Source organism: Chenopodium album, chromosome 12 (assembly GCF_948465745.1).
Source record: "Chenopodium album chromosome 12, dcCheAlbu1.1, whole genome shotgun sequence".
Lineage (NCBI taxonomy): Eukaryota > Viridiplantae > Streptophyta > Magnoliopsida > Caryophyllales > Amaranthaceae > Chenopodium > Chenopodium album.
In genome coordinates, this window is record NC_137845.1 from 51743183 (window position 1) to 51770956 (window position 27774).

Genomic DNA, 27774 nt, shown 5'->3' on the forward strand with positions numbered 1-27774 from the left:
CTCAGTGCTTGCATAGATGCTTATTATGAGCAAGGACTAAAAGGAGTAATTGACTTATGTAAGTATATTATATTACTTGGTACATATTTTTTAAAATATAACTTTTATTATATTTACAATTATATCCTCTGTGATTGGACATATTTAGAGTAACAGTTATTCCTCTGTGAAAAATAAAGTGAAACAGGTTAACTGCAAAACAAAACGGATATTATGTTTTTCTTTTTTTACTCGCTCGGTTGTATGAAAATCATGTCTATTGAGTTTTTTTTTTTTTTTTTTTTTTACCTGATGAAGAGAATCGTATAAATAAATATTAAATGTATAAGAAAAAATATAGTCATGTGAAGTCTTGTGTAATTCGTGTCAATGAGTAGATTGTTACAATTTATACAAATATGTAACTGAAGATGGTATAAACGATATAAAACATGCATTGGAAAGCATATGAATAGTAACTGACCGAATTTTTGTGGTGCGGAAGGAATATAATTTATGTGTCAATTAACCCGATGTAATGGTCGGAGAAAAAAAAAAAAAAAAAAAAAAAAAAAAAAAAAAAACTTGTTTATGAATCAATTATAGTCTTGTAGACAATAACTAAAAGTACTTACAAGGACTTGAGGAATTCCAGGCTTGGATGTAATCAAATCGTGAACAGTATTCCCTTGTAAATTCTTAACGCTGATGAGCAACTCCTTCCTTGCACTTGAGTGTGCCGCAGCATGCCGTTCAAGGATCAAGGAAGCGAGATCGAAATCTTTATTCAATATAGCCCAATGTAATGGGGTATTCCCATCTTGGTCTTGAGAGCATGTTAGGATATCATCAACTGGTTGTAGTTGTAATATCTTTTTGCAAACATACATTGTATTATCCTTATTGTCTGGTGCTTTGTTAGTCATCCTCAGGCTCAAGTGGTCCAAAAAACTCTTTCCTTTCGAGTCTCGACATTCCATTGAAAGTAGGTGTTTAAGGAACAACCCTTAAAGGAACAAGACCCGGCCATATTGGGCTGCCCTCATCAGAGGGTTAAATCCCTCGGAATCAAGTTCAAATATGCTCAAGAAATTCGCTTCAATTAATTTAAATACAAGTGCTTGCTTATTGGAAATTTCACTGCTGCCTTTGTTGATCACTTCTTTGTTGGTTAGGAAATCATCATCTGTAAACATAACTGTTGAGTATGAGTATGAGAGCCCGTGTTTCATCGTCATTTCAAGCCCAAGGGCCTCTCACATAAGGTATTATTCCTAGATCTCAACCAAAAGTTTAAGCTGATGTACGTTTGAGGCCCGAGAATATACTCTATCATTTTTCAATCAAATGACTTCAAAAAAAAAAATGGAGCAATTACCAGGATAACACCGAACATAAAGATGCAGAGGAGTCTCCTTGTGCAGATTGGTCTTCATGAACAGGATCTCCGGGTGGTCTTTAATTACATATGAAAACAACTCTTCGGCTATAGCCATGTTACGATATCGAAATGCGACATGGAACGGGGTGTCACCATCGTGATTCACCTCCAACAAATGCGTACTACTGCTATAATTCTGAAGCAGGGAAATGAGGAGTTGCACAGTCTCCTCAGTTCCGAAAGAAGCAGCCTCGTGAAGAGGGGTGTTGTCCAAGTTGTTCTTCTGTCGGAGAAGAACAGGGAATAAGCTAACCGCTTTCTTGACAACCTTCAACTGCCCGTGTTGAGCTGCGATGTGGACAATGCTGTTGCCAGCATCAGGTGTTTTGAATCACAAGATTTCGTTCTCATATATGGCAACAAAGTCTTCATTCATATCGCCTTTCACTGCTGCTTTGAATAAGGTGTATTGAACCTCTCCCTTTGATTTGCCCTCCATCACTAATCCCAGTGTCGATTTTGGGGTATTAAGTTTGTCCTCATTATTAGGAGGTGAGTTTGCAACTCAGAAATAAGGTGACTTTCCCCGGAGCGGCCTCTTGTCAAAAATGACAATGGAAGGCTTGCCTCATAGACTCTTGTCATGGGACCCTTCTATGGACCCTCGTGTTGCAGGTGGGATCCTCTAAAGTTCAAGGGTCGTTGTATATATATTCCCTTCGTTTATTTAAAATTTTATTCACTTTTGACTTTTTTTGCCTCTTTAAAATTTTACTTCCTTTCACCCCAAATATCATGGTTAAGATAATATTATAAAAAATACTTCTTCGGTTTTTAGAAAGTTGTACTCCCTCCGTCCCTAAATTACATTTCTGTTTTCCTCTATTATCTGAGGAATAAATGCTATAAACAGGAATGTAATTTAGGGACAGAGAGAGTAATAAATTAATTTTTGATACGGAGTACTCCGTATTTCAAAAAAAAAATTCCTCCGTTGTTTATTAGATGTTATAGTTTTTAAATTGCGAACTCTAATATAATTTAAGGGTATAAAAGAGATAGGGAGAAAAAAATAAATGCGATCCATGCAATTGGAGAAAGATAAAAAGAAGAATATACTAGTACAGTGTAACATCTATGTGCTTAAATAAATGGAGGAAGTGTATTGTTGTTAGCTTTAGGCACTTTTGGCCTTTTCTTTGCTTTATTTATGTATAATTCCTTGCTTGTAATGGATGGTTTGAACTCTTTGAAGATTGCTACTAGTATCGTCTTTCCCTTTAATAAGGGGGAAAAAAGGCACTGTGTGAGGGGGACCAAAGGTGTTCTCGATAATTGAAAGTATTTTTAAAGGGTAACAGACGTTCATCAATCTAAACTATTCCTTCGTTTCAGAATACTGACTAAACTTTTTTTTTTTGGGAAATTTTGACAATTACCACCTTTTATTATGTCCATTTTATCAATTACCATCTTGTATTTTCAAAAACATCATTACCTTCTATTTTTATCAATTACCTTCTATTTTTTTTTTTTTTTGAAAATTGCCACCTTCTATTTTCAAAAACATCAAAAGTTACCACCTTCTTGCCTTTCAACTACTACATGACGTCATCTTGGCCCCACCCTTTACCTTCCCTCCCTATTTCCCTCCCATTTCTCATTCCTATTTCGATTCTCATCTCCCCTGTCTCTCTTCTCTCTCCTTCACCATTAATGGCAATCAATTCATCCTCACCCACCTAATACTTTCTGAAAATTTACTCCCTATTGTCACATCCTCTCTCTCCCTCATAATTCTTGGTCAAAGTAGTTGCTAAATTGCCCAAAATTGTACCTTGTTCTAGGCGCAGTAAGAGAGTACAATTGGGTTGGAGACGTCATTGTTGAAGGGGGGGACCAAGCTAGGAGGCCTTTGGTTGTTGGAATTAGCAAAACGGAGTAAAAAAGCAAGGTAATTTGATTCGTGTTAACTCTCTTGCTGTAAAAAGTGCTTACTCACCCCTTTATCCATATCTAGCTACTGACTATGGGCCAGTGCGTGGCGAACGGAACGCTTCATCAAGGCCAGAAATTGAAGAGGGGCAGGATCCGAAGCGCATGGTATGCAATCTGAACGCCCACAGAGTAAGTGAAAATGACAAACCCTAGAACTTTACACTGTAATTGCATGCTAATTTGTGCAATGTGGTTTTATATTCATGAATTAGTTGTAAAGTAGGGTTTTATGGTTTAATTGTTGTTAATGAGTTCACCAATTGAACACCCTCACCCCTAATTTGATTCGCAAAACCCTAATTTTAACTACAGTACCTTAATCCCCAAAATTACAATCATAAACCCTAACAAGCATTGAAACCCCCTAAATTAAGAAATTAATATGAACACAACATACCTTTCTTCGTGGAATCGTTGTCATGTTGCAGCAACCATCGATAATTGTTCGTCAATTTTGATTTGGAGGAGTGAATTGAAGTGTTTCTGATTTTTTTGGGGAAAAAAAGTGAAAGGGGAGATGAGAATCGAGTTAGGAATGAGAAATGGGAGGGAAATAGGGAGAGAAGGGAAAGAGTGGGCCCAGAATGACGTCATGTGGTAGTTAAGAGACAAGAAGGTGGTAATTTTTGATGTTTTTTAAAATAGAAGGTGGTAATTTAAAAAAAAATACAAGGTGGTAATTGCTAAAATGGACATAATAGAAGATGGTAATTGTCAAAATTTCCTTTTTTTTGGTATGTTTCACATTCGCTACACTCCATATTTTTTTTTATTCTAGTTAGTTTTTGAGTGTGAAGTTAACATTTTACCCTTACTACAAAGAATAAATACCTCACATGAGACTCAATATATCACTTAATTACTTACCCTTATATCCATTTAATCATCCCACTCAAATTTCTCCTAGGAGCCCATTCCGACTACAAGTGTAGCCACTATTATGAAACGGAAATAAAAGTTAGAAGTGTCACATGGCGCACTCTAATTAAAAATTTTCCCTCCAATTTTCCTTATCGAATATAGATATATAATCATAATAATATACTAGTAAATTTTAAAACATTTTGCAATATCAATGCATGACACTACAAGAAATAGGTCATTTTGCGACGGAAACCTTGCAACGGACTACAATTCCGTCGCAAAAAGGGTTAATTTGCGAGGGAATAAATTCCGTCGCAACTTTGCGACGGAAACAAACTTTTGCGACGGAAATTCCGTCGCAAAGTTTGCGACGGAATTTATTCCCTCGCAAAAGTTTGTTTGCGACGGAAATAATCGTCGCAAAACAATATTAAAAAAAAAATAAAAAAAAAACATTTTGCGACGGATTCTGCGACGGAAATTCCGTCGCAAAAAGTTTTTAAATTTTTTTAAAAAAAACTGAAGTTTCGCTGAAGGAGAGAGAAAAAGAAAACGAAGAACAGAAAGAGGAAAGCGTAGAGAGAGATAGAGGAAAGCGTAGAGAGAGAAAGAAAATCCGGCCACTTCACCGCCGCTGTCGCCACCGGAACGACCGGAATCCGGCCACTCACACCTACTAACGCCCACCCCCTCCGTTCACTCCCACTCACGCGCACTCACGCCCACCCACGCCACCCCCTCCGTTCAAGCCCACTCACGCCCCTCCGTTCGCCGGCGGTGTGCAGCCACCACACCACCCTCCTTCCGGCAGCCGGATTTCCGCCACAACACCCTCAAATCCCGGTGAGTATTCCACTATCCCCCTTTGTTTTTGTTTTCAATTTAATTTTAATGTAAACCCTAACTTTTTCTAATTATGTTTTTTAATTTAATTTGTAACTAAATTTTATTATTTAATTACTTGTGTTTAGTGTAGTGTAGTTTAATTTATATTGCAATGTTAGAATTAGTTTAATTTTTAAGATATATTGCAATGTTAGAATTAGTTTAATGTATGTTAGTTTAGTTTAAAATATATGTTAGATTAGTTTATAATGTATGTTATTTTAGTTTAAAATATATGTTAGTTAGTTTATAATGTATGTTAGTTTAGTTTAAAATATATGTTAGATTAGTTTAAAATATATGTTAGATTAGTTTAAAATATATGTTAATTTAAAAATACATGTTAGTGTATGTATGTTTATTTGAATGTGGGTAATTGTGTGTTAATTATATGTGTTTCATCACTTGCTTTAAACTTGTTTAAATTAAACAATTATGGTATGTATGTTAATTATATATGTTCACTAAGATTTGAAAGCATTTGCATCTTCTTATTCCTAGATACCCGTTCAAGACATACACATTAGGAGTATGTCTTGAATAGTCCCCGGTTGGGACTGTCCTTTGACGTTAGAAATGTGAGAAATAGGCAAGTTAGAACCAAAAACGCTCCATTTTCACCCAATTTTCCTAGTTTTAGGACCTAGTGAACCTATATTGCCACTTATGAACTATTTCAAGCCTCGAACTCAAGTAACTATGTTATTTAGGTGTATTATGGTCAAAAATAAGCTCATTTGATAACAAATGTGAGAAATAGGCAAGTTAGAACCAAAAACGCCCCATTTTCGCCCATTTTTTCTAGTTTTAGGACCTAGTGAACCTATATTGCCACTTATAAACAATTTCAAGCCTCAAACTCAAGTAACTATGTTAGTTAGGTGTATTAAGGTCAAAAATAGGTTCATTAGATAACAAATGTGAGAAATAGACAAGTTAGAACCAAAAACGCCCCATTTTCACCCAATTTTCCTAGTTTTAGGACCTAGTGAACCTATATTGCCACTTATGAACTATATCAAGCCTCAAACTATTGGTTCTCATTCTTTATTTTTATTTCTGCATTGTATATCCTTTGTTTGTTACAGGAGGCGTACCAACACAGACAGGAGGAATCAAGAACCCAGGGTTCCCAACTGTCTGAAAATGAAATTTTCTTTGAGGCGGCTGGTGGTCGTAATAAGAAGGGTCGTGTTAGAGGTCTTGGTGTTGGTGCTGACTTGTACTACGGCACATCTAGGGGACGAGGATCGGGTTCTTCCAGCCAATACGTACCGTCGGTCATAACTCAAATGCAGGAAAACTTCCACAAGGAGTTGAATGAGAGGGTGGAAGCAATTGAGAGCCAGATCGATAGCCGTGTGGCGGAACAGCTCGATGCTCGAGTGGAGGCTCGAGTGGCAGAACGGATGGCTGAAATCGAGAGGAAGAACAAGGAGTTCTTAGAGGAGTTAGCCAGTAGATTTACAGGATTGACCACTCCTTTCACTTGTTCTACGATTCAGCCTCAGATTCGAGACCCCAGGAACGACCCGGGTGGTGGTGGTGGTGGTGGTGCAGGCCAAGGACAGCCAGCTTGTGTTTAGTTAGGTGTCATTTTTCGATTTTTGTATATGGATGACATTGTAGTTTAAAAAATTATATCATGTACCGTACTTGGTAGTTACGGCTACGTGTTGTATATATTTGAATTATGTTAGGGCGTGGACTTTTTGACTGAAATTATTTTAAATGCACGTATTTTATTAAACAGGATTGCATGAATACAGGTTCCAGGAAAACAAAACAAAATACAAAAAAATTAAACAGGATTGCAGGAATACAGGTTCCAGGAAAAAAAAACAAAATACAAAAAAAAAAAAAATTAAAATTACAATAACTTTGCGACGGAATGTAATTCCGTCGCAAAATGGAGTATTTTGCGACGGAAAAACTTCATTTTGCGACGGAATTACATTCCGTCGCAAAATTTGTGACGGACTATTCCGTCGCAAAAGAATCCATTTTGCGACGGAATTACATTCCGTCGCAAAATTTGTGACGGAATATTCCGTCGCAAAATGATTCCTCTTGCTACGGAATTTTCGTCGCAAATGTTGTTTTCAGCTACAACTACCTTTCCGTCGCAAAATCCGTCGCAATTCGTTTTGCGACGGATATTCCGTCACAAAAGGACTGTTTGCTACGAAAGTTCGAGCGACGCCATGCCTGTGACGGAAATCCGTCGCAAAGTCACTTTGCGACGGAATTTTGCCAGTTTGCGACGAATTATTTCCGTCGCAAAACGGCCCTTTTCTTGTTGTGTGATCACTTAAAAAATAACAAAATCAATCATTTCAATTAAACAAATTAATCAAAACCTCTCTTTTTTTTGACAAGAAGAGAAAGGATTTCATTAATGAAAGATAGCCAAACGGCACTTGCAAACAATTCCGAGGAAATCTAAAATTTCAATACAAATACAATCCACCTTAGAACTAGTTACATCGCAGATTTGATCAACGATCGCCTTTATAAAAATCTTCATCTGAAGCAATACAATCTGTGAGTTAGCATTAATTCGGCTTGAGATCCACATATGAATAGTTGTTTGGGTGAAAAAACTCATATGGCCTTCTAGACACTTTTGGAGATTGTGAAACCCTAAATCTTCAAACTTTGACAGACGAACAAACAAATAAATTAAACCTAATAGTAGATCAAACTTCATCATAAAGATGTGATCTTTTATTGAAAGCAATTAGAAAGTTTTTTTGGGGCTTACCACCGGTAAAAATACCGATGGAAGCCCCCTACAAAAATTTACAATTGAGATCAGAAGAAAAGAGATGGAAGAGAAAGAGAGAGAAGGAGAAGATTGAAGGAAAACCTTCAAAAAAAGAAGAAAAATCTAGCAATGGAGGCTAGAAAAACCCTCCCAAGAGAAAAACCCTAGAGGGAACAAAAAAACCCTCCCAAGGAGAAAACCTAGAGGGTACTTGTTATTATTAATCAAAAACCTCTCTACTGTAAGCAAAATTATTGATGCAAACATATTTTTTAGCTCAAAACAAATATATCTTAGTTATTACAATATAATATTATCAGATTGAATTTTCGTTTAATTTTATAATTTCTTTTGATATATTGCATTATTAGTAGGAAACTATCGTATACTTTGAACACTATTATATTTGTAACACGGTGTAACGCCCGTGATTAAATCTAGTCCTCTTTTAATTAGATAGTTAAGTTTGTTCAACGAGGGTCCAAACCAAATTAACCATATTTAAAAGTGCAATTAAAAGGAGTGTTAAAATCACCACTCGAAAAGTCGAAATTATACCTTGTTCTTCGTATTTAAACAAAATAACACCAACTGACAACGGGTAGCTCATAATTCTCAACTAGTTTTTTGCCCTGCCGTTGCATGGGTGACTGTTTATTTTTTTTATTTATTTTATTTTTTTATTTTATCAATGTGTGTTTCTTGTTGTTTTCTTTCTTTCTTTTTTTTGTGTTTTTGGTGATGGTGTTATTGAAAGGTGGTTTAGGTGTGATTGATAATAATAAAACAAAAATTAAAAGTGGTTTAGGTGATTGACAGTAATAATAACTTTCCATAATTAAACTTGTATGAATGTTGGATATGTCAAACCAACAATATCCATATTGAAACACCTTTAACATTTGAAATTTACTAATTCGATTCACAAATTATTCTTCACAAGCTAAGAGACACACACAATACGTGTGTGCGTGTGTAATATAAATAATTTATCAAGCTCGATTCTTTTTTTTTTTTCCCCATAATAGTATCTCTTCAATTATCCTAATAAAAAAAAAAGTAGGTTTAAGAATTGTTGATAAAAAAATAATAAAATAAAAATATGTTGATGATGTTGTGTAGGCTAAATAATAAAATTTGACTTCCCTTAAAAAAAAATTAAAAAAGAAAAGATGGATTTTTTTTTTTTTTTTTTTTTTTTGAACTAAGATGGTAGTTTTTTTTAAATGGTAGTTACATTGTTTTTGTAAAGATGGTAATTTTTTTAAAAAATAAAATAAAAGATGAGAGGGGTATTTTGAAAAAGTAAAATTTATTACCAAAAAACCCATTTCACTTTAGAGCAAGATTAGCCCTGAGTCTTAAGACTCAGGATGACATCATCATTTTTTGATTTTGTGATCTTAAGACAAAACTTTGTTTTTTTAATGCATTTAAGAAGTTAAGTCTTAACAAAATCTGAAGTGGAGTCTTGAAAACTCAAGACTCAACTCTATACACTATACACAGTGTTTTCCCTATATATACATCAAAACACGGTATTTTGATAATAATTTTTTTTTTTTTTTAGTTTTTTAAATACATTATAATTTATGTACACTTCTTTAAAAAAAAAAAAAAAAAAAAAAAATCTATGAACGTTATTTTTTTAAAAAAAATGTATGTATGTTGTTCCAATTTTTTTTTTTTTATAGATATGAACTTTGTTTTTAATTTTTTGTATACATTTACAACTATTTAATGCAATATGTGTAATTTTAAAATTTCATGCATTTTTAAATCAATTAAATTCATGTAGTTCCATTATAATTGATTTTTTTTTGCTTGATCTATTTTGCTATTATTTTTCAACTGTGACATCTAAATTGGTTAGAAATTTGTTACCCCACTGTGAATATTCATATCATATTAAAATTATATATGTATTTCAAAAAAAATATATTGAAATACATTTGTTAAAAGACAAAAAAAAATTAATAAATATTTTAAATAAATCTAAAATAAGTCTTAGGATTGAAGAGATAAATCTGATTGAGTCTTAACGAGCCTTAACATAATTAAAATTAAAAAAAATAAATAAATTTAATATAAAATCTGATGTGAAAATTAATTAAAATCTTAAGACCAGACAGGGCTAATCTTGCTCTTATATATTACTATAGATATGCAACGAAGATACATATACGTGTTCACAAATGCGAATCATATACTAATACAAGTATATGGATAAGATGAGATACGTAAGGATTATATTTGTGAAAGAGCTAAACAGCGTAACTGCCAAAATAAATTCTTTATACGTACAACAGTAGATTAACAATGAAAGATTCTTTATATGCGAATCCTATACTAATTAGATTCCCAAAAATTACAAATTCAATCGAAATTGCCAAAATTAAATAACTAATCTAGAAATCAAGAGAGATTGAAGGAGAGTACGACACATATGCTATCAGGGGTTTGTTTTTATATTATAGGTATAGATGCTTCTGTAGTTCTGTTAGTTCTGTTAGTTGAGTAGTACTGAAAAATAATCGTACCATTATCAATTTATCATATTTTTAAAAAATTAAAATTTACTTACCTGTTTTTTAGACTTTAATTTTTTTTTTTTTTTTTTTTTTTAAAGTAAGATACATGGAGGAGTTTAGGTACTACGATATAAAGAATGACTAGTAATAGCCATCACATATAGAGCAATTGTCAGTTGGTATTGATAGCACCATGAGAATATGAGATTTTCCATATATCCAAAAGGCATAATAATTGTAATATGTAATACATGTATGCAAAGCCATTCTACGTAATTAGATAAGGAAATTATTTTCATCTTCGTTTTATAGTCTAAATTATCCACTAAATACATAAGTCTAGTTACTCAGCAATGCAAATATCATGGACAAGCGAAGGCTAATTCATTAATTGAAAATCATGCGATATCTATCATATAAATAAGTAATTGTTAGTGGACCATATCAACCAAGGGCTTAAACTGATAGTTGAGTCTCAAGAATATCTATATTTTCGTTTAACCTTGATATTTCTTGATTTTGATTTAGCATTTGTTAATTTTGATTAATTTCAATTTTTGTTATTGTGTTTTAGTTATGTTATTTTGGTTTAATTTCGATTTCTTGGTTTATGTTATTTTCGTTTAATTTTTATATTTGTTAATTGAATTTTAATTTGGATTGATGATATTTTATGTTTAAATTTGATTTCCTTGATTTTTATGGTTATAGTTTTTTTTTTTTTTTTCAGATCTAAAATTTGTTTTGTGGATATTTGTGATTTTGGGGTTAATTGGTGGTTTAGGGTGGTTTGTGGTGGGCGGGGATGGTGGTTATGGGTTTTTGTAGGTGAAGTCGTGAAGTGAAAGGCTGCTATAGTGTTGGGTTGGGGGTTTTTATTTTTTTCAGTTTCGCTAATTTTTTTTGCGACAGTTTTCCAGATCGTCGTACAATTGCGACAGTTTTTGGCTGTCCTAAGCTTATTTTTTGCGATGGAATTTAAAACTGTCGCTGAAATTAGTGAAATCGTCGTAATTATTTTTTACGACAGTCAAACTGTCGTAAAAATAAAATTTTGCGACATGTGTGATAACGGCAAACCCATTACAACGGTTGGGTGTCGTAACTATTTGTTGCGACGGTTTTAGCTATTTTTGCGACAAATTTTGGTTGTTGCAAAACTGTTAATTTCTTGTAGTGTACTTACGAAACTGCACTATTTTCGCTTTTTGGAACTTCCTTCTGTGGTCTACAACAAAAATTAAACAAATTACTTCTTACGAAACTTGTTTTTGAACAATTTTTTTAAAAATTAAGTGTTTAATTATAACAATTCTTCACTTACGAAACTTCAGCATCTTATTTGTTGCATTTTGGAGCTTCTTTTTGTGGTCTACACAAGAAATTAAACAAATTTACTTACGATTGAACAAAATTTTAAAAAATTAGGGTTTAATTGTAAAAAATTGCAGAAGTGTACTTACGATTTTGATTTTTCTTTTGCTAGTGCATATTCTTCTTGTAAATCACTCATTGTTGTTGAGATTGTAACAAATTTGCAGTAAGTTTTTAGGAATTATGCTTCAAAGGTTTGATGAGAGAAAAATGGAGAGAGAAATTGCGGATGAAGAAAAATGTAGAATATGATCAATTTTTTATTTTTTTGTTTCATTTATTTGTATATATATGTGGGGTAGAAAATTAACTGCAGTTACTTTTACTGCAGGTTAGTGGGATGCGGTTAGTGGGGTGAGGGGTTATTTTGGTAATTTTGTGAGGGGGAGTAGGCAGAATTGGCTAAAGGGGTTGTAGCCTTGTAGGTATTAAGAATTACCTATAGAATTACTCAATTCTAAGCCCAATATTATCATCACTCAAGTCTCAACCCATAAGCCCAATCTATATTAACAAACAGCCGTCAATCCAATTTCTTATAAACCCTAGCAATCTTAATTCTAAAACCCTATTACAAAAACCCCAATCTTCATCTCCTCTAACTTCCATCTCTTTCTCTATCTTCTGCAAATTCATCTTTTTCTTCAGCTTTTTGTGGTGAGTTTTCTTTCTTCTAAAATCAATTCCTTTGAAATTAAGAAAAATTCAGTTTATTTATAGCAATTTTTGCTTTTTAATTTGTTTTTTTGAATAAAATTCTGGGGTTTGAATGTTCGATTAGCGCGGCCCTTAAGATCGCCTTCCAATTATACAACAATGGAAGCGTCTCGAGTCATAGCTGCGCAAAATTAATTCTTTTTTCTGGGATTTTCTCTTTAGGGTTTTCCTTTTGAGTTATTTCCCATTATACCCTTCCCTAATTTTCTTAGCCATTTTTCCTTTTTTAATCATTTGGGTGTTTTAAATTTTCTTTTATTAGTGTTTAAAATACCCAAATGTGGGTTCTAAATGGCTTGATTTTAGGTGGGGAAACATTTTTTTAATCTTGTTGGATTGATAGTAATATTATTATGTTATTGGCAAGAATGATGAACTTCTTATTTTTGTAAGAAGAATTTATTTTCTTGTGATTTATATATTAATATTAAGGGATTTATCTGACTTGCCAAATAGTTATGTTGAAATTTTTTCTTTGATGATTATTTTTTGTAAAATTTAGTGTTAATTGGTGTTCTTTTAATTTAAAAATGGAGCTCAGGTGATGATGTTGGATTAATATCTCACGACGGTCGTCTGAGGCACTAATTAGTGTCATTTTTGATGTATTATAATCCAATATTCTGATGAAACTCTATTAAATTGCTAAGTTTTTGTTAATTTTTGTTGTCAATGAGCATAATGATGATGAAACTTTATACAACCGACCAAGTTCGTGAATTGGATAAAAACCTCCTACTCATACTGAATGCTCTTAACTCTTTATATTACAATCTATTAAAGTTTAAATTTTTATTTAAGATTTATCTTTCAGTGCTAGGTAATTGTAGGAACTTGATAATTGAGTTGACAATAGCTGACACGACATGATAACAATGCCGATTGTCATAAGGTTAATGTAACATTGGGAGAGTCTAGTCTAGGCTTAGCTATAGGTATTGTGAAGTTTATAATTTGGTGGAACTATGGAAGTTTATAGCTACTTAGTTAGGATTGGCATAGTTGGTCTTAGATTGGTGAAGGTAATGGCAAGAATGATGATTCAATTAGATGTGTGAAGAGAGCAATCTCTCATGAACTTAATTTATTTGAGGCATAATAATTTCTGACTTGCCAAAATTCTTCATTAAGCTGTCTTTTATACTAACAGGACTGGTATTTTTATAATGAAATTTTGGTAGTGTCTTTATTAGGCACTGTTTAGCTTTGTAACAAAGGTTATCTGTTACGAGAAGAAGCGTAGTCAAGGTATCGTGTTCGTGGTTTTTTATATTTAGGTAGAGATTATATAATTTTTTGATGGGGAAGATGATATGGCAAGAATGATGATTCAATTAGATGTATGAAGGAAGTGATTCCTCATGAACTTAATTTATTTGAGGCATAATAATTTCTGACTTGCCATGATTCTTAATTAGGCTGTTTTGTAGTATATTTTCAAATTTTATGGTGTATTATGACTTTTAATGTTTTAAAAGCATTTTTTGTTTGAATTGTCATGGTTGCTAACTAATTTAGATAAGTTGATTTTATGTCAACTGGCAAGAATGATGATTCAATTAGATGTGTGAAGAATTCAATTCCTCATGAACATAAATTATTTGAGGCATAATTATTTCTGACTTGCCAAGTTAGCCCCAAATTATTGTCTTTTCAAAAACTTCTGTAAAATCTTGTTTGTTCAACAGCATTTACAATTAGTCACTTTGCATGGTCCTTTTCTTATCTAGTGATGTATCGTTGTATAAAATGGTCTGCTTGCTCCTGTCGTTCGTGAATGCATAAGGTGTACAGTTTTAGTTTTAAGATCTTCCACTTGTTGGGAATTTCCTAATGTGTAGATGGGTGGTTATGTTGACAAGAGTGAGGATTTAATTAGATGTGTTAAGGATGCAAATCCTCATGAACATCAAATTTTATAGCTTATTGATATTCTGACTTGCCAAGTTACACCTGACGGAATCCTTTGCTTTTCATAGATCACTTGTTAAATTAGTATCCTCGTGATAATCTTCAATAGCTCTGTATATTCATGTGCATGGGTGATAATTTTCATTTTGGTTGAGTAGTCCATTGCAGACTTGAATGTGAAGATTGATGAATCAATAGGAATATGAGGATTGGATTTTGTGATTTTTTTTTCTTCCTGAATTTAATAAAAATTTTATGATCCTAGATAATTATCTCTTTGCTTGATCTCAATAATTTGTTATGTTCGTGCTTATGAAGTTATGAGGGACTTCACAGTACATACATCACCTATCGACAATAGGATATGGAGTATTGAATTATTGATCCAATATATAGTTGGACTGGTTTGAAACTGTCAATTGTGTAGAGCAGCATGTACAACTATCTTTGCAGCTTTGCTGGATTACTACGATGAGGGCTGGTTGCTGGTATTTGTTTGATGTACGGTAGTTTCTTCTTGTCTGTAAGCATTAATTCTGTTTGATGATTGAACTGGGCAGCATTGACATGTCCACAAGTTTGAGTCTTTGCTGGTTGGACCTGATACTGAGATGTTAGGGAAATCTATCACTAAGCACATCTGCTTGGTAATCTAAGATCAATGTATTTGGTTATGTAAGATTGAAATATGTGATTATGCGAGATGTATATCGTTATCTTTTATTCTTTGAGATTGAATATACTACCTTCGTTAATAGTTATTTGTAACAAAGGGGGTCTGTGCGGACTCTTAGACAAAAGTTTTAAAGTATGATTATTGAAAAATAAGAGTATATGCTTAAGGCCTTAAGTATTAATCCTACTACTACTACCAAAAAAAAAAAGAAATTAAACACAATTACCCAAAAACCCAGAACCACCAAACCCAGAACCACCAACCACCGGAACCACCAAAGCCATTGAAACCCATAACCCAAAACCACCACCGAAACCACCGGAATCCAACCACGAACCCAGAAAAACCACAGGTGAACCCCTTAAACTCTTTGACGATCCATCAAAACTACCCCCACCGAAACCCTTTAACGACCCACCAAAAACCACCCTTGACTGCTTCCCTTTGATGAACCATCAAAACCACCTCCATGAACCACCAAAATCAATTCGACTACCACCAAAACCAACCCCACGAACTCAGCGAACCCACCTACGAACCCAACCACAAAAATCAGCCTCACGAACCACCAAAATCACCGACACCCTCGCACCAAGACCCAGACGCACTAACCCACAAACCCAGATCCCAAACCCGCAGAACCAAGACCATTTTTCCGAATCTTAATTGAGTGTGTATTTTTTTCAATTCATGAAAAGTGGGTGAAGGAGGAGAGAGAAAGTTAATGTTGAAGAGGATAAAATGGGGATATTAGATTATGGAGAGGAAGAGGAAGAAGATGATGAAGGAGGAGAGAGAAAGATAATGGGGAAGATGATGAAGAGATGAATATGGATTGATGATTATTGAAAGATAAAATAAGCTTAATTAGATTAGATTAGTTTTTAATCAATTTTTATTTTATGTAATTGATGTTATAAAGTTTTAAATAAGGGTGTTTTGTAATTTCATTTAAAAAAAATTTCTAAAAATGGAAAGATTTGGAAATGTTGCAAATAATAATTAGCACTCTTTTTTAGTAAATGTTGTAAATAACTGTTAACGGAGGTAGTATATTGTATTAAATGCTTGAAGCGACTGAAATATATTTGTTTTTGCACATAAACATTAGATTATGCCATTGCTCTCTTTTATGTTGAGTTTTAGAGTGTATTGTTTTTTTATTCTTGCTTTTTCATATTCAATGGATTGGAAATTGGAAAATTAACTAGAGTGAGAAAAAGGTTGTGCTTTTGCACATTTATTGTCTGACCGAAAGGTGCTAAAGTTTGATTCTACTTCTAGAAAATTAACCAAACATTTATCTTTGCGTGTGATGGTTATATAGTAAACCTTAAACGTGGGAGATCTTGACTTTTTATTTTCCTAATTCTTTTTATTTTTTATTTTTTTTAATTTCTTAATTAGAGATCTTGCTAACGAAATGTCCATGTGGTCTACTACTCTACTATCTTGCTCACGATATCCCCAACAGAACTTGCAGGGTGAAAACGCTTGGGGTATGATAAAATACATACAGTAAATGAATCGGAAATACGAAGTTCAGCAAGTGATACTCTTGTTAGCACAACTCGGTTTTATTACTCCCTCCGTTTTTAAATACTTACTCTACTTTTATTTTTTGGCCGTTTTTAAATACTTGTTCTATTTCCTTATTTGGAAAGCTTTTATAATATTTAATTCATTTCTCTAACCTAACCCAATATAGATCATATTTTTTCTCCTCTAATTCTCTTTACTATTTTTATTTTTTTTACAATTTTTTATTCCTTTTCCAACCCCACTACCTCAATATTTTATTACTTTACTTTCTCTAAATTCTTCTAAAACTCCGTGCATGGAGAAGTGGAGCAAGTATTTAAAAACGGAGGGAGTATACAGTAAAAGTAGATAAACACCAAAATAAAAGTCTTGTAAGTCATTTTATAATACTTGGTGGTTTCCACAAATTGACCTCTTTCACTGCTTTGACTTGACGAAGCTTTTCAACATGCTCAATCTATTTTGCCGCCCTATTACTCTCTCTGTCACGTGATGCGGGTGCATGGAACTTGGTGGAGGAAGTTTAAGAAGTGCCACGTGTTGTGACACGTAGCCGTGCTAAACTCCTTGATGGTCACCTCTCGTGATTGACTATAATCAAACTTGAGTAAGTTTTGTTTGCTTAGAATAAAGCTCCAAGGATTCCATGTGCTAGCCAAGAAAGAAACTTATCAATGTATGATGTAATTACTTCATTCAGCCATATCATTTTTGTTACAAGGAATTTTCATGTGATTCAAATTAGAGATGAAAGTAGAGTCCGAGAGCTTTCCAACGATAGCTCATATGCCAAATTTGAGCAAGAAACGAACAAGTTGTGAGCGTTTGAAGTTCAGTTGTCTAGGCAGTCGCGAGGAGCGCCCACTCCTAAGGGTGTCACTTGAAGCTTCAGTAGTGAGGAGCGCCCGCTCCTCTCCTTTAGAGCGGCTGCTCCCGAGACCCTGTGTCGAGTGGACAACTTCTTTTCTTTTATGCTTCTTTTTGCTATCTTTTAATTTTAACCCATTTGTAATCCAAGGGGTGTAATTTAAGAATTTTAGGGTTTGTTTGTGAAGCCTTTAAATAGGGCTAAGTTTTCTTTTGGGATGAACTTTAATTAATTTTGAAATCAATGAGACTTTCTCTCTCTACCCATAATCTTTGTGATTAATTGTTTTCTTTATGATTGCTGCTTTGTAATCTTTGTGGTTACACCTTAATCCTACCTTTTCTTTGTGTTACCTTTGATTAAGAACCCCTATTTCATATATCTTAGTGATTGTTGAGATAGATTTATCTGGTTTTGTTGATTTGAAGTTGTTGTTAGTTGATTTTTCCCCCTCTTTTCTTAATTTTGTTGGTTGTTTCATATCAATTGAAACCCTTGTTTAGATTGAAACCCTTGTTTCTTAGACTTTGTGACTAGTGAATCAAGTCATTTGTTAGATAATCTTACTTTGTGTTGATTATTTTAGCTTGTTCTCTTAGATCTTGATCCAAGATCATATCTTTATTTTTCTTGCACTCAAAAACCCACAAAAATTTCTCAAAAATAAATATTTGTTCATCTTTTTCATATCATAAGGTCTGCACATCAAGTGGAAGTAGTTATAACTGATTTTGAGAGGATGTTATGATTGAGAGCATGCCCAGTCGTTGACCAGTTGGGTTGGTTATTGGGAGAGAGAAACTGAAAAAATAATTAAAAAAATGAAGAGAGAGAAAAACTTGGGGGAATTTTACAATAACCAGGTTATTCTCATAACCGGTTATTTGGCTTTGGTTATGCAATAAAATATTGCAAGTGGATGGGTTTTTATGACAACCCATGATGATGTGGCACAAGAGGATTGTGGCACCTATTTCTTTAATTAATGGCTGAGATTTGCTCTGATTTTTATTACCGTTGTAATTTTGTAATGGCCATAATTTTTAAAATTCAATTCTAAAAAAAAAAAAAACACCAACGGCTCTATTTTATTTTTCTCTATAAAATAAGCCCAATATTGAGGTATTTTGAAATAATTTTTTTTAGTGAATATTACTCTCTTTATTATCAAATTGTGTAGAGATGAATATTCCAAAATCTAATAATAAAAAAAAAACCCACAAAATCTCACAACTTATCACAACCCCAAAATAATCCAAATCTTCAACCTTACTATTCTAACATTCCAATTGATCTCAACTCAGATTTAGATACAAATTTTCAACAATTTTCGAATTATGGTTCACAAAATCTCAATTTCTCATATCCAAGTACTTTCACTTCTTTTCCTTTTCAACCACCACAAAATCCTAATTATTCATATTCTCAAAATGTTATCCCATCTTTTGAGAATATTCAAATCTCTCAAGGCGATCCAACATTTTCTATGTCCCAATTTCCTATGTCACAAGGTAATGATAATGTATTTTCGAGTTTTAATTGCTCATACACATCGAATGCATCAGATGACGACAATGAACCAGAAGTTGAAGTCAATGAAAGAGGTCATGAAGAAGGCAATCAAGATGGAAAAACAAAGTTTTGGTCAAAAGCTGAAGAAGTGGTTCTTGTGAAGGCTTGGCTTGAGGTTAGTCAAAATAAAAAAACTAACACTAACCAAAAGGGGGGTGTTTTTTGGAGGAAAATTGAGGAAATGAATAATAATGTTAGATTATACAAACAAAGGTGTTTCGAAGAAGGTTCTGACGGGGTAACACGAGAAGATTTGTTGAAAATGGAGGTTTAGAGCAACTTAGAAATCGTTGGAGAAGGATCAATGCTTCATGTTCTAAATTTTGTGGTTCGCATGCTCATGCTGAATCAAGAAGGGGAAGTGGTCACAATGATGAAGATGTTATGAAGGCAGCATATAGTATATATGTTGCTGACAAAACAAAGACATCATTGATGTCTAAAACCTTTCAAGACAAGCATATTTGGGACATTTTGATATAACATGATGCATGGAAACCAAGTGAAGATATTGTTCAAAAATGCAAGCAAAAAACATCTACTCAAGAAAGTGACTCAAAGAGATCACATATCAATGAAGCTGGCAACTACTCATCTTCATCAAACCCAGAAACACCAACCAGTGGTGATATCAGGTTTTCAGGCTTGCCTTCCAGCAACGAATCTGTAAAAATAAAGGAAAGAGCAAGATGGCAAATATGCCACTTAGAGCATGGCAACAATGGTTGGACACGGCCCAGAACATGAACCTTATAAGGCAATTAGAAAATCAAGTGGAACTTACAAGGTTGCAACTAGAAAGGGAGAAAGAAGCAAGGAAGCAAAGAAAGATTAATATGGAGTTATTTAAACACCTCGATTCAAAGCCAAACCTATCTTCGGAAGATCAAGAACTAAGGAACAATTTATTGAAGAAGTTGTTCCCCTCAGACTGATGTACTAGGTGTATGGTTAATCATAGTTTAAATGTTGCTTAATTTCAAATAATTTGTTTTTTAGTTTTCTGTTTTATGTGCTAAGGTTCGATTTTTATTTTGGCAATTTTTAATGTGTTGTTGATTTAGGATATGAATGAATGTTATATTGTAATGTTATTATTAATAAAAAAAAAAATTTAATTACATCTCTAGTATTAAAATCGTATTATACGCTTTATATGTACATATAATTATTATTGATCTGACTAAACCCATTAATTCACTTTGATATTTCACTGCAAAAGATGTACATTGATTTACATTACACTGAAAAAGAATTGATGTACCCAACATTGAAAAGAAAATATTAGATACTAGACACTGATGTACTTAACACTGAAAAGGTAATAGTGATAAACACTGTACACTGATGTACTTAACACTTAAAAGGTAATAATAACATTACATTGCTTTTACGTACATAACAATGCTGAGGTGATATTGACAATACAAATGCATGCATCTACATTACCGAAAAATTATTAATTTTTTTTGAATCAATGCATGCATGCAAGACTTCAAATTTATCATATACGATGATAAAGATGACTACATACCAAACACATTTGTTCTATAAAATGGATGAGATACAATTCACTTGATTAACCATCCATCTTTTCCCCTAAAAAACTTCTACCTTCCATTCTCATATCAACTTGGTTTTAATAACATGTCATCCGACGAAAGCTCCAACTCTTTTAATTCTTCATCCAATTCGGAAAATAGCCAAACACAACGATATGAAAGACGAAGGCAAGCCAATCGTCTTGTTAACCGAATGATGGATGAATTTTTTATGTCCAATCCAATTGAAGTATATCAAATGTTAAATCAAGTTCCAAGGGCACCAAGAATCCCCGTTCCAAGGGATCGTGAGGATGGACACAATCGTTTATGGAATGACTACTTTGCTGACTATCCTGTGTTTCCCCCACAGTTATTTCGTCGGAGATTTCGCATGAACAAACATATATTTCTCCGAATAAAGCAAACTTTAGAAGAACGTCATCCCTTGTTTCAGCAAAGACAAGATGCTACAGGAAGAATTGGTGCCTCCGGATTGCAAAAATGCACAGCTGCTATGAGGCTAATAGCTTATGGCACCTCTGCTGATTCTGTGGATGACTACATTTGAATTAGTGCATCTCTTGCAAGAGATTCACTACAACATTTTGTGGAAGGAATTGTCTCTTACTTTAGTGATAAATACCTTAGAAAGCCCAATGAAGAAGGTCTGGTAAGACTACTAAGAATTGGTGAACGTCGAGGATTTCCAGGCATGCTAGGTTCTATTGATTGCATGCATTGGCGGTGGAAAAATTGTCCACTTCGATTAAAAGGTATGTTTTCTGGAAGACTAGGTAAGCCCACATTAATCTTAGAAGCTGTGGCATCATATGATCTTTGGATCTGGCATGCTTTTTTTGGAACACCAGGTAGTCGTAATGATATTAACGTTCTTGATAGATCCCCTTTGTTTAACGATGTTTTTGAAGGTCGTGCACCTTCTATTAACTATGTTGTGAATGACCATCAATACAATATGGGGTATTATCTCACTGACGGTATATATCTGATATGTCTATTTTATATAGTATTTTACCCCCGTCCCTTGGTCATAATTGGTAGTGTTTTTGGCTCTTTAAAGCCACTTTTATTACTAATTGGTGTTTTCTAGTGTTTTCGTAGTTTTGGTTGAGTTTTTTAGGGAATTGCACTTTTGGAGCATTTTCCCGGGATTTTATGGAGCGACTACGAGCATTGGAGGAGCATGACCACTTTTCATAGCCCAAGGCCGGTTAGAGTCATCGAGCCGGTGATTAAGGGCTCGACTTATGAAATAACGAGCATTGGACACCGAGTATTCAAGCCCCAAAGTGGAAATCCGGAGTGGGCTAAGAAGTGAAGCCCAATCGAAGTCCAAGCAAAGCCGGGCCCGATCGGGCAACCTTTGGCTCGATCGAGCGGCTGCCCAGAGTCAAAAGGCGAGGAAAAAGGCGGGCCCAATCGGGCGGCCCTTTGCCCGATCAGGCGTGTGTTTCTAAGAGGCCGTTTTCGGCGATTTACTTAGTTTCTAATTAGGATTTGTTAGGAGCTTTGTATAAGTACGATTTAGTGTTTTTGGAAAAAGGGACCTCTTCTCTTAGACTTTCTCTCTCTACTTAGTTTTATTTCCTCTCTTATTTTCTCTCTCTATAACTTCACACTTTGTTCTTGATTTCAACTCATTATTTCCGTTAACTTTGGTAACGATTTCTTCTCTATTAATTTCAGTAATTTTATTTCTTTATTTCATCATGACTTGTTTAATTGCTTTGATTAGTTTAGATTTAATTATGAGTAAGTAGTTTTCTTTCTAGGGTTTATGGGGATCCATAAATAATATGAAGGGATAATTTGTTATTGTTGATTATCAATGCTTGATTAATTTCCTATTGATTGATTTAATGCTATTGATATGTCTATTTTATATAGTATTTTACCCCCCGTCCCTTGGTCATAATTGGTAGTGTTTTTGGCTATTTAGAGCCACTTTTATTACTAATTTGTGTTTTCTAGTGTTTTCGTAGTTTTGGTTGAGTTTTGTAGGGATTTGCACTTTTGGAGCATTTTCCCGGGATTTTATGGAGCGACTACGAGCATTGGAGGAGCATGAACAGTTTTCGTAGCCCAGGGCCGGTTAGAGTCATCAAACCGGTGATTAAAGGCTTGACATATGAGATACCGAGGCATTTGGACCGAGTATTCAAGACCCGAAGAGGAAATCCGGATTGGGCCGAAGAATCGGAGCTCAATCGAAGTCCTAGATAGCCCAAGTGGCCTTGCCCGGCCAAGTATGGTCCCGCTCGAAGGCGCGCCCGGCCGGGCGGGGCGGAAGAAGAACGAAGCATTGCTTCGCCCGATTTCGTGCCCGACCGGGCGCGAGAGATGTCTCATGATAGCAAAAAGGCGGGCCCGATCGGGCGGTGTGGCGCCCGACCGGGCGCGTGTCCCTGATGGAGATTTAGAGCGTTGTTTAGTTTGTTTTAGTTTAGGATTAACTTGCTTAATATAAATACGATTTCGTTAAGCAAGTTTAGCATCTCTTTTTATCTCTTTTTATCTCTTTTATCTCTTTTTACCTCTTCTCTTAGACTTTCTCTCTCAACTTAGCTTGATTTTCTCTCTCTACAACTCTATACTTTGGTCTTGATTCAACTCTTTATTTACGTTAATTTCGGTAACGATTTCTTCTTCATTAATTTCAGTAATTTTATTTCTTTTATTCATCATGTCTCCTTTAATTGCTTTGTTTTGTTTAGATTTAATTATGCGTGAGTTGTTTTCTTTCTAGGGTTTATGGGGATCCATAAATAATATGAAGGGGTAATTTATTGTTGTTGATTATCAATGCTTGATTAATTTCCTATTGATTGATTTAATGCTATGCAACTAGATTTGTGCAGATCTTTTATGTGTGAGTTTAGCAATATTAATTCGAGATTCGAGAGATGAGAATTGATATTTAGGCTTAGTTTCAATAGGCAAGTTAATTTATAAATGGTTAGGTCGAGATTCGAGAGATGAGATCTAATACCGGTAGATTAATTCTGTGATTGTAATACATAGCGAAAGCCCTTTATGATCTGATTAATTGATGAATTGAAGATTGATTATTATGTTTTATCCTGGAATGTTATTTATTGGTGAACCTATGCCCTAGGTATTTTATTCATTGATTTTCTCTGTTCTTATTCTTCCCTACTTTTACTCTCCGTAGTTTAGATTCCTTTCACCACAATAATAATTTGTTACTTAATAATTTGGATTGCTCTAATTAATTAGGAATAGAAAGACTAGTTTCCCTGTGGATTCGACCCTACTTCCCTATCTTCATTAGTTAGAGGATTTAGGAATTACTTTTAATTGGGTGATACGACTTTAGCCTGTTAGCTATGCAATTAGATTAAGCCTGGTTTAATTGTATGAGTTATGCAATATTAATTCGAGATTCGAGAGATGAGAATTGATGTTTAGGCTTAGTTTCAATAGGCGGACTAATTTATATATGGTTAAGTCGAGATTCGAGAGATGAGATTTAATACCGGTAAATTAACTCTGTGATTGTAATACGTAGCGAAAGCCCTTTATGATCTGATTAATTGATGCATTGATGATTGATTGTTATGTTTTACCCTGGAATATTGTTTATTGGTGAACCTATGCCCTAGGTCTTTTATTCATTGATTTCCTCCTACTTTTATTTCTCCCTACTTTTATCCTTCGTAGTATAGTTCCTTTAATTAACAACAATTTTGGTTACTTGATAATTTAGATTACTCTTAATTAATTAGTAATAAATTGATTTGTTTCCCTGTGGTTCGATCCTTCTTTGAGGCAAGTCTCATATTTGCTTTTTAGTTCTTTGTTTATGCCCAGGTGTTCCAGATCAGGTTATATCTCATTTGATCCTGAGATCGAGCGCTCTTTTCATAGACAAAAGAATCTTTACAGACAAATCCTGGCGGGTTCTGGGGATAACGATAATCACAGAGACCCTCCAACTGATTCTAGTGATTCAGAAGTTCCTTCAGATTCAGAATCAGAGATGACAGCACTGTAGACACCCATTTGTGTCTCCCCAAAACCAAACCCAGTGATGAACGCCTTTCACGTTGTGTTATTATCGAATTAGGTGAAAGTGGTTTGAAAGTCAAGTGTTGCGGTTTAGTTTTAATTAAATTCTTTTCTCTCTGTCTTTGAAAATGACTTTATTTATTTGAAAATAGCCGAACCAGTTTAATTTTGGTCCATGATAAGGGTCCAATAATGGTGTAGTTGGATGGGGCTCGAAGAGACCTTTCCAATGATATATTATAAGATCAATTCCGATGAATATTGAGGAAGTTATGGCCAAAATACTAAACTTGGCCTGGTTAATTATTTAAATATGGCCCAATGATCTAGAGGAGGGCCCAATATTAATTATTATTCCTAAAATTATTAGGATTAATTATAGTTTTCTAGAAGTTTCTAGAAGGTTCTTTTTAATTCTAATATTATTAGATTTAATAATTAATTATCTTTAATAGATTTTTATTTGGAATAAAATATTGTTTTGTTATCTTAAAAATATATATTTTATCTTCTGTACGGATTCCGTAGATCAAGTTGATTAAAGATCGGATTCCGCGTGAAGGAAAACGCGCTAATACAGGTTGTCGCCAAACGACAAATCTGTCGCCACGCGACAAACTCTGTCGCCGCGCGACAGACATTGTCGCGTCGCGACAGAGTTGATTCCTGGCGACAGCGTGGAGTTTTATTCCTTATCAAATTCTATGATTTTTCTTGACTATTTTTCCTTATAAATAGCGTCTGAATCCCTGTTTTCAGGGAATCAATTCACAATCATCAATTCTTACTCAATTCTCTCTATTCTCTCTCTAAGCAATATAGCTTATGCTTTCTTTCTCTCTCTATTTCTAAACTAGCTTTTTACAAACAATATTCCGCATTCACAAGGCTTAGAGTCTCCTAGCCAAGTTCGAAGTTGCCTTCGCCCTAGACGTGAAAGGTTTGATATTTTCTGAGGGTTTGGTCCAAAACTAGTCAAAACTTTATTTAATTTGATTTCAATTTAATTCTTTATCTATTGTTTATTATTTTCATTGAAGTTTACTAACTTGTGTATTTTGTTATTAGAAAGAGATACCAGGCTTCAAAGTAAGTAGATTAGGTTACTTCCTATTTCTTTCAATGTAGAAAGCATGTTTATTATTGATTAATTCCTAGTATCATGTTAGGATGTTTTTAATGCTTTCTAGTATCATGTTTAGGGTGCCTTTACTCTTTCTAATATCATGTTAGTACCATGTTAGGTTTAAAGCTTTGATCTTTATTGTTTAGTGACATGCTAGGATTTGTTATTAATCTTGTTAGTGTCATGCCTAAGATCTTGCTATTATTATTGAGCTTTATTATGCCTTATCATGCTATTATCATTATTATTATTTATTGTTTATTATTATGTTGCTTGATATTTATTTTATATTATATTGTTATTGCTTGATCACACCTTTTATGATTGTTAAAGGGAATTTGTACTTGAAATCACGCTTAATAAGATAATTATTAATTTGGTTTAGGCTAATGTGATTTTAATTCAAGTGATCGCCAATAATAGTTTATTTGTGCATTAATATTCAACCAACATAGATAAACAGGGTAGGTTCAATATAATGTTTGTATGTTATTCGAAAAGCGCACATGAATACGAGCAGAACAAAGTAGAGGCCTATTTTATAGGGCGGGTCCTTTCTTTTGTAGATTGGATTCGTACCCTCATCCCCGGACCCTGTTTGGTTCAAGACCTTATGGAGTAGTTGATGGTCCTTTTGGATTGTCTTTTGGGTTTACAAGTTCCTAAAACTTGTTGGCGACTCTTTTTGCTCTTTGTCTTTCCCTTTGGAACGCCACCGTACTTTAGTGTATGATCGCAGTGGGGTTCAAGTTTGGGGTTATCGTAATGCTTGAAATATTCCCTACAAGCACCTAAGAAGCTCAGCGATTATTCGCAGCCGTCGCTGACCGATTTTCCACATCTCACTTCCACTCTGGCTCTTGATGGAGTACAATTCGAGATTAAACCCCAATTTATCACGATGATAGAAAGGAAGCAATTCAGTGTAGCTAAGGGTGAAGACCCAAATCTTCATATTGCAGACTACTGTCAATATTGTAATACCATCAGGAAAGCTAGGGTTACACAGGACCAAATCAAGGAGATTCTTTTTCCTTTTTCTTTATGTGGAAAAGCTAAATTATGGTATAATGGATTGAATAGAACTGCACTTGGTATAACTAACTGGGAAACTCTTGTTTTGAATTTCTATAATAAATATCCTGCAGAGAGGACAGCTTTGCTAAGGAGCGAAATTCAGAACTTTTCCCAAGAGCCAGATGAAACTCTATATGAGGCTTGGGAAAGGTTTAAGGATCTACAGAGAGAATGCCCCCACCATAATCTGGCACAATGGCAGTTGATCCAAGCCTTTTACAATGGACTTGGAAACTCATCTAGATCAATTCTAGATTCTACAGCTAGTGGGAGATTCATGAATCTTAATGTTGAAAATGCAGGTTAGGTTATCGAAGACATGGCAATTCACAATTCCCAATATGAGAATCCGAGAGGGTTTGCTAACAAAGGAAAACATAATGTCGATTATGTATCCTTTTTGCAAGCTCAGTTAACATCTATTTGTCAGAAACTAGATAATTTTACTGCTGTTCCTAACTCTGTAGCTAATGTTTCTGCTGCTGCTGACAATGAAGCTTTTTGTGAAAATTGTGGAATTGTAGGACATTGGGAGCAAGATTGTAGGAGTTCCATAGAGCAAGTTAGTGTCTTTCAATCTTATAGGCAAAATAACCCATACTCCAACTCTTATAATCCTGGCCTCCGGAACCGCCCATATCTTTCCTACCGGAGTACCAATGTACAAAAGCCTCCACCTCCACAACAAACACAACAGAAACCACCACCACAGCAAAAATATTACCATCCTAATTCTGGCCAGAAAATCCAGTCACAACCCTCCTCATCTTCTGACCCTGCTATGTCAGAAATTAGAGCAATGCTTTCTAGTATGCAAAAGCACATGGAGAGTAGGGATGCTCAAATTGATTCGATCATAGCTCATAATAAAATCATGGATATCAAATTGCACAGATTTCCTCTAATCTACAA

At 34.2% G+C, this 27774-nt stretch overlaps 6 non-coding genes and 1 pseudogene across 6 annotated transcripts; 6 read left to right on the forward strand and 1 right to left on the reverse strand.

The window, feature by feature from the left end:
- Positions 1 to 13030: 13030 nt before the first annotated feature.
- LOC145573581 (small nucleolar RNA Z161/Z228) lies at positions 13031 to 13130 on the forward strand. The gene has a single exon (XR_014097565.1). It is a non-coding gene; the product is annotated as a small nucleolar RNA Z161/Z228 (small nucleolar RNA).
- Positions 13131 to 13172: 42 nt separating this feature from the next.
- On the forward strand, positions 13173 to 13244 carry LOC145573572 (small nucleolar RNA Z105). The gene has a single exon (XR_014097558.1). It is a non-coding gene; the product is annotated as a small nucleolar RNA Z105 (small nucleolar RNA).
- Positions 13245 to 13519: 275 nt separating this feature from the next.
- On the forward strand, positions 13520 to 13615 carry LOC145573585 (small nucleolar RNA Z266). Its single transcript, XR_014097569.1, has one exon. It is a non-coding gene; the product is annotated as a small nucleolar RNA Z266 (small nucleolar RNA).
- A 192-nt stretch (positions 13616 to 13807) lies between these two features.
- On the forward strand, positions 13808 to 13903 carry LOC145573584 (small nucleolar RNA Z266). Its single transcript, XR_014097568.1, has one exon. It is a non-coding gene; the product is annotated as a small nucleolar RNA Z266 (small nucleolar RNA).
- Positions 13904 to 14032: 129 nt separating this feature from the next.
- LOC145573583 (small nucleolar RNA Z266) lies at positions 14033 to 14129 on the forward strand. Its single transcript, XR_014097567.1, has one exon. It is a non-coding gene; the product is annotated as a small nucleolar RNA Z266 (small nucleolar RNA).
- Positions 14130 to 14348: 219 nt separating this feature from the next.
- Positions 14349 to 14444, forward strand: LOC145573586 (small nucleolar RNA Z266). The gene has a single exon (XR_014097570.1). It is a non-coding gene; the product is annotated as a small nucleolar RNA Z266 (small nucleolar RNA).
- Positions 14445 to 26957: 12513 nt separating this feature from the next.
- Positions 26958 to 27051, reverse strand: LOC145573512 (small nucleolar RNA R71; annotated as a pseudogene).
- Between the last annotated feature and the right edge of the window lie 723 nt (positions 27052 to 27774).